At 37.0% G+C, this 12,024-nt stretch overlaps 1 protein-coding gene across 1 annotated transcript in view; it reads left to right on the top strand.

The window, feature by feature from the left end:
• Window positions 1-12,024, top strand: part of ephb3b (eph receptor B3b) — a 232,883-nt gene that overhangs the window by 88,816 nt on the left and 132,043 nt on the right. The window lies entirely within an intron of this gene.

The raw sequence follows: 12,024 nt of genomic DNA, 5'->3' as shown, positions 1-12,024 counted from the left end.
TCACAGAGCAGTCTGTAGGGGATCTATTATCTTGGTATATGTGCATCCCACACTCAACCAGTAACAATGCACAGCAACCCAGGTTCATATCCTCTTCTGGGCTTTGATCTCCTTTACAACCTTAAAGCAATCTCATGCACACCACATTTAAATCTTAGTAATGTCAGCAGCGGGAGCAAGTGCCATCCAAAGTGAATCATGCAGGGCTCTCTTATATGCATATACCAACACAGAGTAAAGATGAAGAGCCCTTCACGTTCACTTTCCTGCTAAGGCAGCAGAGTTGATGTGTGGGAGCTGAATGTGAACAGGAGAGAGAACCAGTGATGTACATTTCAGTTTTATGTGTATTCATGTTACAGTAGCAGCTCTGTGAAGTTGTGTAGCTTCTAACCACGTTCATTGCACTGAAAGCTTCAAATCACTTGTTTTTCAACTGTTCTAGACTACTAGCACGTTCCTGTATGACGGCTATCCTTTTCTATCCATAAAGGCTGATTCATTTCCTGTTTCTAGTTTTAACAAACTGAAATTATTTTTTTTAAAAATTGGAACTGTTTGCTTTGTGAGGATTTGATCAGCACTAAGAATCTGAATGTTGTTTTTGTTAAATTTATGGAAATCTAATGCAGACATTTTATCTGAGTCAGGATATGTTGTCATCATTGGACAGAGTCACTGTTGTGTGGCTGGGTTAGGTTTTACTATAGCAATGCTTAAAACTTGTAAGGTATTAGAGAACCTGGATCAGGATAACTGAGTTGTGTTCAGCCTTAATTACTGAATGCCAGGTGAAAGGAAGTTGTAAGCAAGTTTCCTTTTAGTTTAGTGTTTTGATTTTCATTATGAATATATATAGGGTGTTAGTGTGCGATCATAAAGTGCTGAACTGTTTCATTCCTGTTACTGTGTTATTCTTTTTCCTTTCTGGCTTTGGATTGTTTTCTTTTCCTAGTATAGAAAAAAAATGTGTCACTTCCTCCTGTGGCACAACCAGCTATTTTCAAATATGAGAAATAAGCAGAGCTATAATAACACAAGTTTAACATGAATTTGTAGGTTAAACAGACATGTTTTATGAACTTAACAACTGACATACTCTGTGCAATATCTCTCTTGTAAAAAAGAAAATTGCCAATAATTCAAAGTTGAATTAATTCATTCCTGCGGCTCAGATGACTGTGTCTCATTCCCGTATTCACTTCTCCAGTCATTATTACCACTGGTTAGTCTTTGTGCACAAGAATCTTTAAACAGTGAATCATTTTGGCTACAGGCAGTTTATAGCAACATCTACATCTCAAATGTAAAATGCGCTGTTGTAAAGAAAGAGAACCTAAGATGTAATTTGCATATCTTATCTAAAAAGGTTCAAACCAGTCCAGGCTTTCAACAGCTTTGCATTTTCTATGCTCTCAGTGTTTGCAGTTTCACCCCAAAATGCACCTCCCTCGTTAAACTGTGTTTTTATAAAGCTATGTTTGTAAAGCTAAATATAGCCCTAGATTAAAAACATGCAGAATTATTTTACAGTATGTACTGTACAGCGCACTTACTAGAGATTGGAAGTTTTCATAAACATGTGCCAAACACTCAGGGATGAGGTCTTTGGTGCCAAGGATATTCTCAATTTTGCTCAAGTGTGAAAACAGTTTGTTTCTCTGTCTCTGTATCCACACCAGTGACCCTGTCAAAGCTCAATCTTAGCTAGAGCTTCTTACATCAATGTACCATCAATGCACTGACCACAGGTCTGATTGCCTAGCCAAGAGTAGCAATTTTAGGATTTCAGAGCAATTGATTGAGTGATTTTAAACCAGATGTTTGGCTTGTGCCCACTCACTTCCTCAGAAAGCCTTAGCCTTATGAAAAGATTTTAAAAATCCAAAGTTGTAGGTCATGTTGCAGCAGAGCTATGATAAAGTGTATTAGCATTTTGATAACGTGCTGTAGCCCAGAGCAGTCTCCACCTCTTCTTACTTTGCAGGGTGACTTAACACACAAGGGGATGTGGTATTCATTAGTCTCAGATGGCTTTTTACAGTCAAATATATGGCAACATCCCATATTTTCAAAATGGAAATAGTGGACCGTGTGAGTACTAGTAATACTTTATTTACTCATCCGAAATAAAGACTTCTGCCTTAGATAAAGTTGTATGATTACTGCAGTCACAATTGGGATTTGGTGTCCTAAAGTAAAGTGTGTACTGTAATGCGCCCCCCTTACAAAGGTCCTTTTGTTCCAGCTGCTGGGGGGTCTGTGCACTCCTGACTCCCCCCCACCCACCCCTCCCACCCCTTTTTTTCTCCTCCACTTCCCCCATACATCCCCCCATGTCTATTAAGCGCACTGATTCCCAGTTCAAATTGGCCCCCTGTTATTAATCCCAATCACCCGGAACACATCGACCACAGTGCACCACAAAAACACATGTGCCCACCACCCCCCAGCTCTGTGCACTGATTCTAATTAATTAATTACATCCCAGGTGATTTTACTTTGAGATGGAGAGAAGAAAAATAGAAGAGGGGAAAAAATGCATCCCACAGGCACCACCAAATTGGCAACAAAAGCTTCCCAGCAAATGGAGATAAAAAAATAAAAAAAAAAGCCCAGTTCATTACTTCAGGAAGAGTCGGCTTCTTGTAGCTGCTTTTTAACTACTGCTCTGCTGTCCAAGACCAGAATATTCTGTTTTTTTCCCCTTGTTTTTTTTCTAACTTGTCTGTCTGCCACCCTCAACAACGCTTGCCAAAAATATACATTGAAACTAACCTGCAACAAATTGATAGCATATTTAAGTATTCAGGATTATATTTTTGAAGAAAAGGGGGTTTAACCAAATCATATTTCTGGCCAGAGTTTTACTGGATAGCAAAGGAACTACAGTATTTAGCATAGCACTGGCACTGTTAAATAAAACAGGACTACATATTTGACACATCTCGTTTTTATTTGAGAATCCAAGGATTTGCAGAGTCTTTCATGTCCTTCCAATTTGCTTTCCTACCCGTTCAGGATGCTCGGCTCTCTCAACATAGAAACACTTTCTTTTTGCCTTCTCTGACGTTATCAGACCAATCTGCTGATGTGAAAATGTCTGACTCTGCACTTTTGTTATGCACCATGTTTAAATAATGATATCTATCAATAATCTTAGGCAGCATCTTCATCTGTAAAGTTCAATTCCAGCTCAATTTGACATTGCAGAAGTTTGCAAAGTGCTCTGCACAATTCCTCTGAGGAAAGTTTGAATCGAAAGACACACTGAGTGAAAAATGTGACAGCTATACTTTAGTAATTGCTGTTATGAAAATTTAAAAATTAAAAAAACTATTACAACACCATAATACAATAAACAGCCAAATTTGTGAAATCAGTGAAATCATAACATTTAAAGGATTTAGGTAAGGGTTTTAAAGCATCACATGTGACAAAAGCTTTTGGCTGAGAATGTTGTACTTTGAATGATGATGCCTTGATTCTCCAAAATGGAAATGAAATCTTTAACATTTCACAGAGCTAAATAAACTTTTTTCTCAGAAAGTAAAACAGTATGGATTGCACTTTTAAAGACAATTTTAAATATATATTTTTCCTGGAAAGGCATCCTTGACTGGATATGAAAAAAATGTTTTAAAACTTATATCAACGCAAGGATCCATGTTATGGATATCCTCCTCAATTTCTTTTTTTTTTTCTCTTTCAACAAAGTAACTGCTGCTTATTTAAACATCAGGTTTTTTGGGGGGTTTTTTTCAAGTTTTTTAGGTGCTTCAAAAAACCTGCTACTTGACAGGTGCTGTTGTCGGTGCTTTCTTGTTTTTGGCCCCAAATTCATAGGAAAGGGTGGCTTGGGGGGGTCTATATGCCATCAACATTCTTGCAAATTTGTCAAATCATCAGAACTTGAGACAAAGTATGCTTGTCCTTGAATATATATTCTTACATAAAACTTCTTTGAATTGACCAGACCTCTGCAGCAGGCTGTAGAGGCAGGCTGTACGGTATTGTATATTACTGTATATCCTCCATTTCTCTCTACATGGACCAATGCCACCCACTTTTCTCACCTCTCTATGGATCTGCAAAGAGCTTCAGATGCACTGATAATCTCTTGGCAGGTTCTTCTGCCCAGTCCTCCTCAGGCACCTCCTCACCTACATTAGCACTCATAGGGACTCTGGCAGGCTTATAGTAAATGGCTAATATGCCAGTAAAGATAGACTGGACACTGACCAGACAAGAGGATATTTTCATTTTGGTGTTTCTCAGCAAGAGGTAGATGAAGGAACTTGATACAGGCAGACCAGTAAACAAGCTGGCAGTAGCCAATCCACAAACTTTCTCTGGTACCCCCCTTGCCATTTATCCTGCGTTGTGATGAAGCCATTAAAGGTTTTAATGTCCATATGTGGTATCTGGCACAAGAGTAAGAGCTTAGTCCATCCAGGCATGTTTAATGGTACAAAGACTCCACGCTGGTAATCAACGGGAGTTGCCAGTTCTCTCTTTTGGCAAAGATGCTGCATTTGAAAAACATGTCATAAGTGACAAAACACCATATGGAAACAGACGTTTGTGGCTTACTGTTATTTTCAGTATTATATTGATCTGTAGAGGAGCAGTTTCTGCATAACTTTCACCACAGTGAGGTCAGAGGTCAAGACAAACTAATGGACATCCTCCCCACAGCTTATAGGGATTCACTGATGTACTGAATGGCACCTGAGTGTGTTTTATCATCATGACAGCTTTAACCCAGGCCTTATGCCTAATAGATGGTCTCAGAATTGATATGCAATCCTTCATTAATTCATGCAGTGCTTGCTTATGTGTGAGTAAATAAAATTGCAGTAAATTAGTGGTATGGATTTAGAATAAAGAAGAGCTCTAACCCTGGATATTACTGAAAAGTGTTGAGCAGGTTGATGATACCAAGAAAATCTAACCTTAAAAGTGAAGTTAATTATGTATTACATCTTGTCATTTCAGTTGGTCAGTGATATTTTTTCAGGACATGAAGGGCAATGTTTAACAACTTTTAAAAATATGCTGCCTAAGTTTGAAAAATTCTACTTCTATCTAACAATAAAAGTTAATACTCATTTTTAAAAGGAATTTTGTTATTGATGTTGTTGGCCTCAGCTGTAGAATATGTGGCAAAATTACTGAGTCAAAATGTTTAACAGTTTTATGGACTTACATTACAGACAAAGCTTTTTTATCACACTTTACTGTATTATTAGTTTACCTCTAGTTACAGTGTGAGTCAGAATGAAAAGCTTATAAATCCCAATTATAATTATGTAAAGTATATATAGCCAGTAACTACTCCAAGTGTACACTGAAACTCTAACTGTGTTCAAGATGTCCAACCTGAGTTCTGCGACAAATGAGCTGAAATTAAAGAACCACTGAACTAGTTCTGATTTGTGTAAGACAGCAGTGTACTCACTCACACTGCAAAATAACATGGTAACAACCTTTTAGTCAGTGCTAAACACACCCCATGGAATTATAGCAGAGCATCTTGTGTATTTTCAGTGCCTGTACTTTATGGAACCATTCTAAGTGTGGGTAACCTTTTCCTAAATCTTGTGTGATGCTCCTAGGAGCCATGGATTCCTAGAAGGTTGTGAGTATGGTCTCCAACAGAGGAATGTGGAACCGAATGCTGCTCTATGAGGCCCAGATCCCGGACACATATTTATTTGCTCATTCATCACTCCTAGGCAACCTCTGACCTACTACCGTGTGTTTTCGATCTCCTCCACTCCCAGGTTCTATTTTTTTTCTCCCCAGTTACAGAAAATAAGGCAGATTCTCTGCCAGGGAGACATGTCAGCATGCAGAGCGAAGCCTCAATTTAGCATTAAAGGCAGTACAGATGGGGCAGAGATACTGGATTTTTTCCAGGCGCTCATGCTGCAGTTCCTTTAGCTACAAGGTAAGCTGTAGTTTATGAAAGCATATGGGCATCACGATTAACGGCTCACTGCATGTATGGAGAAATTTGTTTGAGATGTGTTCTAGGTGGTGGGTACTCTACTTCAGTGAATGTCTGGTGGGACACTGTGGTAAAGAGAGGAAACAGATGTTATTACTACCCAGTGGGAACTCATATGAAGAGCTAAGGTATAGAGAAGCTTAGTGAAGGATAAATGTTAGAGTTTAATGATGAGATTTAATTCCTCTGGTGAGAAAAAGACTATTTTAGGTTTATCATGCTGAAGGTAAAGTCTGCAATAGAATAGACACAGCAGACATATAATCTAAAGGGCAAAGAAACAGGCCTGTGACCAAAGGATTGCCGGTGCAAATAGACTGTCAACTGGAAACATATGGGTGAGAAAAGTTAATGTGTCCTCCCGTCCTGAGCATTTACTTGCTAGGAGTGTTTTAAGTAAGGCAGCCATATGCAAGCTGCTCTGGGTGTGCGTATTAGTTGCAGACTGAAGTACTTACCATTTCAAACTGGATCAATCTAAATCAGCAAACATGAAGCATTCAACTGGGAATATAGAGTTTAGATTTGTTAATTAAATGAGGTAGCAAGCTGAACTTACACTTCTATACCAGCGTAATTAAAATGATCTGTCTTGTTCATTTTAGCATATTTTGGTAGTTATTAAACATCAATTTTAACATATGTAGTGAGTTGTGTAAAGTTTGATTCTGTTTGTTGTGTGAGAAAATTACCCAGTTCTTCATTTAACATGACAAACTCATTTTTGTTGGTGTCACTTTGTACTGCACCAGTACCAACATCAATGTTAAGCTGCTCTGAGTGACTTTATTGTGTTTATAAATTCTGAAGTGGTCTGATAATGCAAACTAAACATTTTAAGTTGAATCAATGTAGAAAATATGAACAATATTTTATATATGTACTTATTTTATTGGTATTAAATATTTACCTTATGTTAATGAAAAATGATTAGGTGATTCCACAAAGTTTTGTATGATGATTGACACTGCACATAGTCAGTTACTGCTGGTGTTGGAAACATACAGTTTGCTGTATAGTTAAATCTGTTTTAGGAGTTCTCATGCAGTGATTTATAACACATCACCGTTTATGCTTTACTTTGTTACCTTTCAAATGGCCTGTGAATTGTAGGGATAAAATAAGGTTATGTGCTTTAGTCAACGGCTGCACAGTGGAGCCATGAAACATCAAGTGCTCTAAACATCTGCGAAGGGAGAGACAGGGAGATTTGTGAGTCAATCTGATCTTAAGGGCTAAAATGCAAGCATCTGCCTTTGAATATTTAAAACGCCTTACATCTCAGAATACTAACTGCACAAAATGAATCTTTGGACCTTCCTGTTTACTTCCCAGCAAACATTTTAATGTAGAAAAAAAGTTAGAAAAACTGCCTGCACCAACATTAAAAAGCCCATGTAAATATGACAGTAAAATGGAAGTTGTGATGCTTGTTCTTGTCTGTAGCCTGTCTAGAAAAAACACACAATTACGATATAAATATATTCTTTTCAAGACAGTATGCAATATAAACAGTGAGTATTTTAACCCTTGAGAGTCTTGAGCTATTTTTGGACATTCAGAATATTTCTAAATCTTCTTATCTTTTGATATTACAAAATGTTTACCATGCTAGTGTTTGGTATCTTTTTTTCACTTTGATATACCGAGCTAAAATACTGCACCCAAAAACACACAAAAAACCCCCACAAAATCCTATTTAAAAAAATATGGTTTGGGTTCCAAAGATAATCAGCCCAATGCAAAAGCTTGCAAACTTATTTTTATTTTGTGTATTAAGTGTTACTATTTAATATTTATCTATTTATTTTGCTGTTAAATAATCTGTAGTATGGATGACCCACAAAAGAAGTGTTGTCCAGAACTGCTTTGACCAAATCAGTAGCTCCTCTCTCTGGATACAACAGAAGACAGATAGCTTCTGTTATCCGTGACAAAGAGGCTTCCTCCTGGATATAAATTAATAACATCAGCTTGACACCAAGCTCCTGAGGTTAAGTCTATGTTGCCAATATATTTGGGCATTCAGACAAATGACACGAAAGAAGCCACACATTGTTTCTCAGCCTTACAGACACAGTGAAGCTTTGTAAAGGCCTTTCTGTGACCAGCAGATTATACAAAAAAAAAAAAAAAAAAAAGCCCTGAGCTGAGAGTTTAATGTTTAAAGAGAGAGCATGATGAACCAGAGTGTTTTAAGATTGAAAGAAAAAGCAATCTGTAGGAATTATACATTTTCTACTTTAAATTCTCACATTTATCTTGATACAGAATAAAAAAGCAAAAGACAAAGAGATTTTAATTGTGGAAAATGAAACTGTAAGATGTAGTGGTTAAGGACATCTTGATCTTGCCCTTGTTCCAAACAACCAGCTCAAAAGACTTCAATCCATGTTCTTTTGATCACACTAAAGTTTTCTTGAAAGATATAAGTGCCAGCAAACTTTGTTTGTTCTCAATGGCTGTCAGTATTGAACAGAAGAAGAAAAAGTTTTCCTTTGAAAAGCTGATTAAAAGTCATGCTTAGTCTTTCAAAGGATGTCCTAACTTTGCCAGCATCTGTGTGATATTGCAGAACTACTTGTTTTTTGTTTTGTTTTTTTGTAAATAGAAGATCTAGTATTTGAGTTAGATATAATATTATATAATGAATGAAAATTCAACCTCACTGTATTACTTTTGGCTATTGTATGTGCAAAAATGCATCTCCTGGTGACTATATTTTCAGAATCAGATTGATTTTGGGTCATTACCACAAAAGCTTGCTGGTAGAATTGCCAAGTTTTTTTTAGACCTACAAGACTTCATTTTAACCAATAGTCCACATCATTAAATGCCCAAACATAAAGAAGGATTCCATTGCTGAATAACAGTAAATTAAATTATGCATAAAACATCTATAATTTTCCATTTCATATGATGTTGCGGTCACCAAGAATGACATGCATATTTAACCCGTAACAATGACATTACCTCAAATAATTCAAGCAGATAAAAATGTTTGTTACAGTATCACACTGTACAGTGTTGGGGGGGGGGGGGGGGGGGGGGGGGGAATCTAAATTTTAAGCTGCTTAAGGGAAAATTTGAAAGAATCATGGAGCTCACTGAAGGCTAAGAGGTATACTTATTACAGGAAGTTAGATTTTGCTCCAGTTTTATTGATAATTTCTTATTTCTTACTGATAATTTATGTTTTTTTTTTACCATTTAAAAGGTAGTATTTCTATTTCTAAAGGTAGTACATTTTCCAACATCCTTTTTCAAACTCTAGTCAATACGTCACATCTGGACTTAGTTTTGATTAGTCTACCTAACTAAACAATTGCTAGAATCCTTCCAATCAGACTCAGATATATCTTTTTCTGTGCTTTCAAAAGAATTAGGGATCTGGATTTGTATGTGATTAATAAAAGTGACATGAAAAACATGCAGCCCCTAAAAACAGCCCCCTCTCCCACGGATCTCCACTTGAGAGCAGTTTTGAAGCAATTACTTCAGACCCCCTTAGATGGGCCAAATGATTTTTTTGTGAACATACAGTTTAGAACCCAGCTGCTGTACTGTATATAACATAGCATAAATATATAATATAGCATAAATTGAAATTAAAACACCTCGGAGATTTATGTAATATGAGTTTCCTTTTCTGTGGTTGAAACTAGACTATGCCCTTCTTTAACAGCTATATTTTGAATGGAATTGAATATATGTGGGTAAGTTTTAAAGGAATTACAATATGCAGAAAAATGGGACTAGATTTTGAAGTAGCTGAAATATAACTTATGCACACGATGCATTTGCCATCTTGGCAGTGTTTGCATTGCTAGAATCATTAATGCGAAAACATTTAATGCTGCTCTGCAGAATAACTTTATTGTTGCTGTAGTATCATATTATCATCTGTATTATAATAATACCACTACACCACTTACAATCTTTGTTTATGCATCCTTCACAGTAAAACAATCGTAAAACACCGTATAATTTTCTATGGATTACCAAAACCTCAAGTACTAAAAAGGAATCCTACATCTGTTCAACATTTCTGCAGGATTAACTGTACTCTACATTTTCTTCTTCACATTCTCTCTTTTGTCAATTTTTTTTTTTTTTCACAGAATGTTTCAGATTTGGGAAAATCACCAGAACACTAAACAATTTGTCTTGCAAAAACAAACAAACAAACAAACAAACAAAAACAGGTTGTGTGCATAGTTAAATGATGACAAAAGATTGAGAGTATCTTATTCTCAAAGGATTGGGAAAAAATGTAACCCCCCCCCCCAAAAAAAAAATAAAAACCAGCAACTTGATAGTGATGGCCTCACAACCTTAAAGTAGGTTGAAGAAACAGGTGCCTGCTGGTAATGTGGAGCTAGTCCCTGTGTCCCATGGTCCTAGGGAATCACTCTTTAAAAGGAAAGGGCCATTGGCACAGTAAAGGATGTGCTCAATCGCAGAATCTGACCTGGTAAAAATGGGAGCTACATAGCTGTCACTCTAGGGTCTCTCCCTGGGGATGGAGTGTAATTATAAAAGTGAGGACCCTGGGGCCCCATCGCTCTAGGATCCACCCACTAATCACAAATCACACAACCCTGGCACAGAAGGTGGCTTCCCACAGAAACTGAACCAAAAACCTTTTAATGGATAAAGGTCAGATTCAAAGGTACTGTAACTTGGGAGTCAGGTTGTGTTTGTGTGTGTGTGTGTGTGATGTAACTGTGTGCCTTTCAGTTTTAGGATATATCTCTCTTGTGACAAAGTTACTGTCCGGGTTTTAAAAATACACTAGGAAACAAGATATCTCAACTCAAACATACGTTTTGCTGCCTCTTTCTGGATACTGTTGAAACAACTTTAGAGCCTTTGGTGAAATATGCTAATAAGCAACTAATAAAGAAACTCCCTGTTCCCCTTCATCCCAGTATTAATGTTTATTCCCTCAAATAAGAGCAACATGTTTTTTTGTCTATGATCACCGGTGTTTGGCCCAAAAGTGTGATGTGACATGGTTGTATTGAAAATGACTGTAAGTTATAGTCAATACTTTATTTGGCACTATCACGGAGACAATTAGTGATGAAGAGTGTGGCAGAAAAGACTTAATTTCTTCAGAGGGATGGAGTTTTAGTTTCTGGAGACTACACCAATGGATAAAAAAACACATAAATTGTCAAATTATTGCACTCGTATTTTGTGCAATGCCAGCGTAACCTACTCCACTTCCAGTCAAAATTCTTCATGTCAGTACTTTCTAGTACTCCTTTTCTTCTATCAAAGTCTCAATTACTAGTCGTAAGCCCTCATTATCTGTTATTTTGCTCTTTTGCAAAGTCTCATGCCACAGCACTATTCGATGTTCTCTATTATCTCTTTGTCATCCCTCCTATCTATTGCCGTCTTCCTCAAGTCTTCCGATACCCCTTCCCCTCAAACCAGAAGGACTTTCAAGGTCTGCTCAGATAACGTCACTGCGGCTGTACATCTGTTTCCAATCCTGTGCAATTAACCAGGCCAGCTTGGGAATGTTTCTCCCAGTTTTTTTATACTTATCCATTTTTATCCTTCCACGTCCTTTTTTCTTTCTTTTTAGACCAACTCTCTTCTTTCAGTCCACAGCTCATTGGGAGACGGTCATTCTTTATTTAACACTCAAATCAAAACAAGGTAAAATCTCATCCCATGTTTGTTTCCTTCCTTTTTTGAGCCAACTCATAAAAGTTGATCCTCTTTTGCTTGTCCATAGCAAGAAGTTAGATAACTGTGGTCATGCATGCAAGATGAAACAGCTGCTAGAAAATACACCTCAAAGTGAAATGAAAAAAAAAAAAAAATTGTTATAATGGTAATTTTCTTAACCAAACTAGGACATGCCAGGACTGTAGATATTACTTCAGTGATGGGTACACAGCAGATGTATTTATGCAGTCTGGTCTGTGGCTCTGCAAAACTTGTCCTGTATTTTTCTTGGTTACCATACAATAACCTTCTGAAAAGTGCTTTTA

This window comes from Mastacembelus armatus, chromosome 4 (assembly GCF_900324485.2).
Source record: "Mastacembelus armatus chromosome 4, fMasArm1.2, whole genome shotgun sequence".
Classification (NCBI taxonomy): domain Eukaryota; kingdom Metazoa; phylum Chordata; class Actinopteri; order Synbranchiformes; family Mastacembelidae; genus Mastacembelus; species Mastacembelus armatus.
This window is presented reverse-complemented; position numbering and strand designations above follow the sequence as displayed.